The sequence below is a fragment of the Acomys russatus genome, chromosome X, assembly GCF_903995435.1.
Source record: "Acomys russatus chromosome X, mAcoRus1.1, whole genome shotgun sequence".
Taxonomy (NCBI): domain Eukaryota; kingdom Metazoa; phylum Chordata; class Mammalia; order Rodentia; family Muridae; genus Acomys; species Acomys russatus.
In genome coordinates, this window is record NC_067169.1 from 95,582,171 (window position 1) to 95,590,044 (window position 7,874).

The following is a 7,874-nucleotide window of genomic DNA, read 5'->3' on the forward strand; positions in this document are numbered from 1 at the left end:
TTGCTCTATTGTTTCTGGGCCCTTGACTAGTGGAAGATAATATCATTTTGGAGGAAAGCTATTCAAACTACTATACACAGAAATTAAATGGAGTGATATATGGAAGTGTTACAAGCAAGATAACCTTTAAAGTTATGTTTCAATTGACCTATTTCTTCGAATAAACTTCCCCAAACTCCAAAAGTTTATGATGGAATCAGTGGGTTAGGCCATTAATAAATAAGATTTCATGATTCAGTCCCCTCACAATGAATCTACTTGGCTGGTAGTGAATCTTAAATACAAGAGCCCTTTGAGGGATATTTTATATTTTAACCATAATATTGACTTCTATGACTTCACTGTATAGGTTTTCTACTACTTGAATAACTTTCTGCTCTGTTTCCTACTAAATTTGTTTGTATTTCTCTCTTAATATTGATGAATTTCTGTGTTCTCTTTTTTACAAGTACTATGTATAATGGGAGAAAATAGAAGGCCAGTCCTTTAGAGTCCCATATATTATATAATCACACACACACACACACACACACACACACACACACACACACACACACAAACACACATACAACATGCTTATGATATTTACTCCAAGACTGAGGAACATATCAGCTTAATTAACAAAAATTCCCAGATATCCTACTGACATACTGTGCTGAGTGGTTTATGTCAAACTGACACAAACTAGACATATCATGAAGAAGAAATCTCAAGAAATTTCTTCTATTAGATTTGCCTGTAAGCAAGTCCAGGGCACATTTTCTTGATTAATGATTGATGTGGGTGGGCCCAGAAAACTGTAGAGGATTACACTCCAATCAAATATCCTGGGTTATATAATAAAACAGACTTAACAAATGGTGGGGAGCAAGCGATTAAGCAGCATTCCTTCAAGGATGTTGCTTCATTTCCTGCCTTGGATTCCCTCAAGGGTACATGACTTGGAATATGTAAACCAAATAACCCTCCCCCACATTGCATTTGGTCAAGGTCTTTATCACAGCAAAGAAATTTAACTAGGAAACATACTCCAAATGCCATTCATCATATTTTTCCAACTAAAGTTATTTGCATCTTATCAGATAACTCTCTGTAGTAAAACATATGTTACACCTAAGAAATTTAGAATTTTTGTTTCAAATCAGTCTTTCGTTTCTTAAATTGATCAATTATTAGATCTCATCAATCATGGCAATTGTCTTACTATCTCTTAGATTTGTTCTATCACCAACACTCATTACAGCTTATTTCTTAGCTAAGAGTAGATATGCCAAAGCCCCCACCAGATGCCTGAATTTATGGATGGTGCTGCATAATACATTTGCCTTTTGTATGCATACAAAAATTCAATGTCTTCACTAAGAACTTCTTCCTTACCAAAGTTGTGCAGGACAGTGATTGAAATAGCAGTTTTTTCATTCTATATCATAATTGCATTGGATTTGATCCTGAGCCCCTTAACATTTTAGCACATCATTTTTATTTCCTTATTAAGATCACAAGTTTAGCTATTTCACTTAGAAGAAGTGGTTCATGGGTTTTCTTCAAAAGAAATTGTTTTACCACTACTCATATACTTTGGTCAATGGTACTAAACAATGGTTACTTGATCACAAATACAAGCACATATGGTCAGTAGATCTGATAACATCTATGCAGCTACTATAATTTTGTTGCTGTGACAAAAATACCAGAAAAAAAGCAACTTAAATAAGAATGAGCTTAGCTTTCTCACAGTTTACAGGAATATAGTTTATCATGACCATGAGGGTGTAAGCACAGTAGGGTGCTGAAGCTGATCACCTTACATCAAGAGTCAGCAAATAAAAGTACAAGAGACAGCCCTTGCTATAAACCTTGAAGGCTCATCTCTAGTAACATACATTCTCAGGTGAACTTCCACTTCCAAAATGGGCTTTCTAAAACAGTACTACAAATGAGGACCAAATGCTTAAGCACTTGAGCCTCTGGTGAATGTTTCATTTTCAAATTTCAAAGAGCTACTACAAGATAAATGGATAAGTAGCCTAAGCATAAATGTACATAATGACTGTGTGGACAACGAAATAGTCCACGGCTCTGTATGAATAGAAAGAAATTTAGTCATGATACTTAGAATAACATAAGATTTAATACTTATGAATAATTTCTAGAAAATTTCAGTTAATGTCTTCAGGCTAAGTTGCTCTCCACCAACTTAAACTATGAAAAGTAAAGCTATAGCTACAGAAAGGGATTATACTATTCCCTAAATAAATACATTAGCTTTTAAATACAATACATATTCTGCTATACCTCTACTATTTATTTTCTACAGATTTGCAATAAGGATATTTCTAAAAGTCAAATACAATTTTCTTAACTTTGGGGTTGGCAAAACAGTATTCTATTCAAATACGATCTATTTAGCACAGCAGTGAAGATTTTCATTTTAGTATGCTCCTAGTTGTAAGTTGTACAATTATTTATAATGAATCCTTGTCTACTATAAGATGAGAAAGAATGCTTGATTATTGCTGTGTGATGTAGCAGTTTGTATGCTGTGAGAAAAGAACTATATATTCTACAGAACGTTAAAACAAAAAGATTGGCCTCGTCATATGAAATATAATAGAAATGGCATTGTGATACTTGTAGGCATGTGGAATCAGGACCAGTTGAACTCAGCAATATAATGATTTAAGGCTTAGGACACAGCTCAGTTGTAGACTACACTTGCCTTAAATAAGTCCCTTGGTTCTATCCCTAGCATTACACTCTGCTACAAAAAATGAACTATATTGAGGCAGGTCTTGAATATAACCCAATATAGCCCATAGCCTATTATTTTCTCTATGAAGCACGAATTTGCCATTACTATAATATGTTAAAAAATTCTAGTCTTCTATGTCCCCATTATAACGTCTTTTTTGTAAAACCTTTCTGATTCTTCTCCCCATTCTGTTCAATTCATAAGCCCACCCAAGTTTTAATCTGAGTACACTCTACAGAAATTCTTTTTTCCTTCTTGAATGGGAAAAAGTTAGCATAAAATGCTTATAGGATTTGGTAATAGAAAATAGAAAGAAAATCTCATCTGGTACCCCTTCTACATGATATATCCAATCTTTCTAGATGGTTTATTTTAGAAAAGAATGAATTTTAAAATTTATAGATGTATGGGATGATGAAGGCTAAGAAATAAAAGAGCCATATCTGTGTAACAAATGGAGTGTGAACAGTGAACAGTGAAGGGTTAACTTGCAGAAACGATTCAATCAACAGCTATTTGCAACTTGGAAGCAAAACTGAAACTTAGTGCCGGAGAGGGAGTGTGGAAGAAATTATATCTGACATTCCAGGGCCTTTCCAAAGACGTGTATTTGTGATTTTCATTCTTATTAGACAAGGAGGTTAGTGCCACATAGTATCTGTAAGTGATTTACATGCACTTTGAACCTTTCTTTTACTGCATTACTAAGGGCCAAACATTAAAAAAAAAATAGTCATAGACGATCCTACACCCCTGCACATATATGCAGCACTAAGAAGAATCAGTGGATTTTTAAAAAAGAGTGCAAGAAGTCAGTAGAATAAAGAGGTAGGCAGGATAGAGAGTTTAAATGGAAAGGAATAAGGGTTATATTTGATTTAAAAAACAATATAGATACACATGAAATCCTCAAATAAAAAAAAAACTAAAAGAAATGAATCTTAGGAAAAACATCATTAATGATAAAATCTCACTCATCCATTAATTTTCTTTATTCAAATGTAAATGAAATTATATAAACCAAGCCAAATAGAAAGCTAGAAAATTGATAGAAACTTACTCAGACTTCCTTACCACCCTTACCAATGTAACTACCCTAAATGCTGTGGTTACATAGACTCTACTGCATTTCATTTTCTATTTTTTTCCTTCCTCCCTTCCTTTTTCCCACAATCCCATATTTCCTTTGTATTTTCCTTTGTCTCCTTTCTCATATTTATTTTTCCTTTCCTTTCCCTCTTTGTTTCTCAAATAGTTCAAATATCTCCACAACTTACACTGAGAGGCTAAGTATAAGCTTCAATTCATGATCCTCCTGGCCCCCACCTCCCAACTGGAGAAATGTGCTGTCATTCCCATGTTTATATATGGGAATATATATAGGAATATACAGAATATACAGAAATAAATCTGTATTTCTATGTGTAAATAAAACATATGGTCTTATTCGTTAGTAATGTTTTAATTTAATATTATTAATGTTATGCTTTATATTATATACTTGAACTTTTCTTTTTCATATCCAAGTCTTCTCACGGATGTTATTAGGTTTGTATTTTTCTTAGAGCTTATTGATCCATTGTCATTTCTATGAAGGACACTATAAAGGAAACATTCATTTGTAAATTGAATGCACATAAAATAGATTATTTTTATGATCTTGATTTGTGCTTCCATGGATACTCAGAATGTCATCAGGGTATTCATACATTTACTGAAATATGTATTGCTACTATGAAATTCATACTGTGTCTTTTACTAATTTTTTTAGTGTGTACAGTAATGATAATTATTACTGAAAACATTTTACTTACTATATTATTACAATTATATTTTCTCAGTTTCAGAATTATGGTTTTATTTTGCCTAGGGTAGTGTTTGCTAAACAGAAACTGTTGGCATCTTATGACCAATCTTTTCTTTTTTTGTTGTAAGAGTCAAGATGGCTTTGTTTTTGCTTTTGTTTTTCGAACTCACAAAGATCCACCTACCTCTGCCTCCCTAAATGCTAGGATTTCAGGCGTGTGCCACCATGCCTTGTTTAAGATGTTTTAATTTTTTTGTAAGATATCCTTTCACATTTTGAGTAAAGAAATATTTTCAATTATATTTTCACCTATGATTTTTGCTATTTTTCTGACATCTGAGTACTTATTTTATATGGTGTTTTCTTAAGAATAACTACCTTTATTTCTGTTATTTACATTGATATATTTCTAATGATTATCTATATTCCTTATTTCTTATGACACAGTTATGTATAATGTACACTTGTATCCCAATGTCTCTTATATCCTGTTGATCCTTTGGTCTCCACCAATAAGAGTTCAACATGGGTTTATGTACACAACTATAAAATATATCTTCACATTCAGTAGACACATTCACCTACAATGGTTTTGTTGTTGTAAATTAGTTAATCTTGTATTTCTACTCTACTAAATAATCTTTTATATATGAGTTTTATTATAGTTAGGATTTGAGTAACTATGTAAATTAGACATCACTGATATCTTAGTTTGTATAACTTTCTTGTCTCTTTTTATTTAAGTCTATATTATCAGTCATTCTAGGAAATTAGTTTTCTGGGAACTAGGTAAGTAGTTAATAGTGTTGTTGCTATTATAAATTGTATTTAATGTTGAAATATATTTTATAATAGCTTGGATGTAATGCCTATAAATGCAGTAGACATTTGTTATATATCAATTTATTAAATCAATGATTTTACTAAATTACCAAAGTTTTTTCCATTTCTAAGCAAACATTCATGTATTTTAAACTGAATCTAAACTGAAAAAAATTACAATTCTTCCTTCGTATTTTTATTTTAAAACAACACATGCCAATATTTGCCTATTTTGAGTGAAATCCCATGCTAATAATAATCCTATTTCTATTCCTTACCAATAGATCTATTGCACCAAATGAAGGAAATTTCCTTATATTTTTTCCCAAAATGTTTTAATATTAATGGATACTTAGTTTTCCAAATACTTATACCGTGTGTGTGTGTGTGTATGTGTGTTTGTGTGTGTGTGTGTGTGTATGTGTGTGTGTATGAGAGAGAGAGACAGAGACAGAGACAGAGAGACAGAGAGAGAGAGAGACAGAGACAGAGAGAAGAGAGGGGTGATAAGGGATGGAGAGAGAGAGGGGAAAGGAGAGTGAGTGCTGGAACATATTTGTGCATGCCATAGAGCATTTGTGGAGGTGAGGTGTTCTTCAGTGTCTGGCGGGTTGGTTTGTGTTGTACTTCCTGTAGACTGGTCCAGATGCTGCTTGCTTCTGAAAAAAGAGATGGACCTGTTTCTCCCTCAGGAGTGGCTTAGAAGGCTCAAGGTGAGGCCCAAGGTGCAGGTCCTAGGCCAGGTTCCATGTCTCACCAAGGAAAGTAGAAAATCAGTTTCCACTGGGTGTTACAGTTTAGCTCTTTTAGAATGAAATGGCTGATGTCAGAAGGCAGTGGAGCCTTAGGCGCTCCACAAGCCCAAGATGATACCAAAAGTGTTACAGCCCTTTCTCAAGCTATGTTAAGCACAGGCCTAGGGAAGGTGGACCAGCTGCCAAGGCAGCTCTGTCATTGCTGCCTTGACTGACAGTCAAGTCCTGGGTGTCTAGCAGTGGATCTTCCTCAGAACAAATGTAGTATCAGCCAGTCCAGGTGGAGGAATGGCAAGCACCTGAGAGAGTGAGCAAGCCACCCAACTGCACCTTGTGCAATAGGGAGGGGTTTGTGGGTGAATATGTCTAATTGGCTAGGGCTAAGGGTGTCAGGATATGTTGTCTACATACAGTGCTACAGTACCTCACTTACTTACATGCAGTAGCATGGGGTTTATCACAAGAAGAAAAACATAGTACATAATTATCCTATGGGTAAGTAAATACCTGGTAAGTAAGTTTAAAGGTAATTTGCTGAAGGCTAGGTGAGGGTTGCTGAACCAGTTTTCTTATCAAGAAAGTGGCAGGTTGCAGGTCTGTGATCTTCCCTGAGGCCTATGTGACCATCCTTACAAGAACAGGTAGAGGGAAAACCCTGCTGAGAAAAGAGAGGCCATCATCATAGCCCAAGTGCAAACATCTGGAGATGTCAGACTTCAACCTTAACAGTGTTCCACAGTCAGGGTATATGTATTTGCACATGCCATAGAATGTTTGTGGAGGAAGTCAGGCGATACCTTTTTAGGAATAATTTTCTGCCTCACACCTTGCCTTATACACCTCCACATGCACCTTTTATAATATTAAGTAATATATTTTATTAATTCTTTGGTCACTTCATACTATGTATCTTTGTATCATTCACTCCCTAATCCTCCCAGATTGATTCTTGCCTGTGTAATTCCTCTTCCATATGAAGATTTATTTTAAAGTAATGTTTTTATTGATTTTCTTGGACTTTCATATCATGCACCCTAGTCACACTCTCCTTCTAGTCCTTCTAAGTCTGTTCCTATCCTTGTGATCCACCTAAAAATAAAAAAATAAAATAAAATAAAGCTAGGCATGGTGGTGTATGCCTTTAATCCCAGTACTCAAGAGGCAGAGGCAGGTGGATCTCTGTGAGTTTTGGGACAGTCTGATCTACAAAGCAAGTCCAGGCCAGCTAGGGCTACCCAGAGAATCCCTGTCTTGAAAAACAAAGAAACAAAAAACAAAAGATAAAATAAGTCATGCCAGGCATGGTAGCTCATGTCTTTAATCCCAACATTCTCAAAGCAGAGGCAGAGGGTCTCTGTGAGTTCGAGGCCAACCTGGTCTACAAAGCGAATTCCAGGACAGCCAAAGCTGTTACACAGAGAGACCTTGTCAAAAGAAAGAAAGAAAGAAAACAAGTCTAATTTGTATTGTTTATATGCTCACTGGAGAATGGTCAAACTCCCAGTGGCCTCCCCATTAGAGCTGAGTCCTTCCCCTCCTGAACTCCATGCAGAAGCCATCAACTGTGGAGAGCTATTCTTCAGCACCCTCATCACACTTTTAAAGAGTTCTCTTGGTGGCTTCCTCACTAGGCTGTTACTTCTTTTGAAGATGGGGTTAGGATGGGGTCAAGGGTTGCCACAGAAACCTTCCATGTCCCTTCCTCTCAACTGTGCATCTGCAATCATCAATATCACAG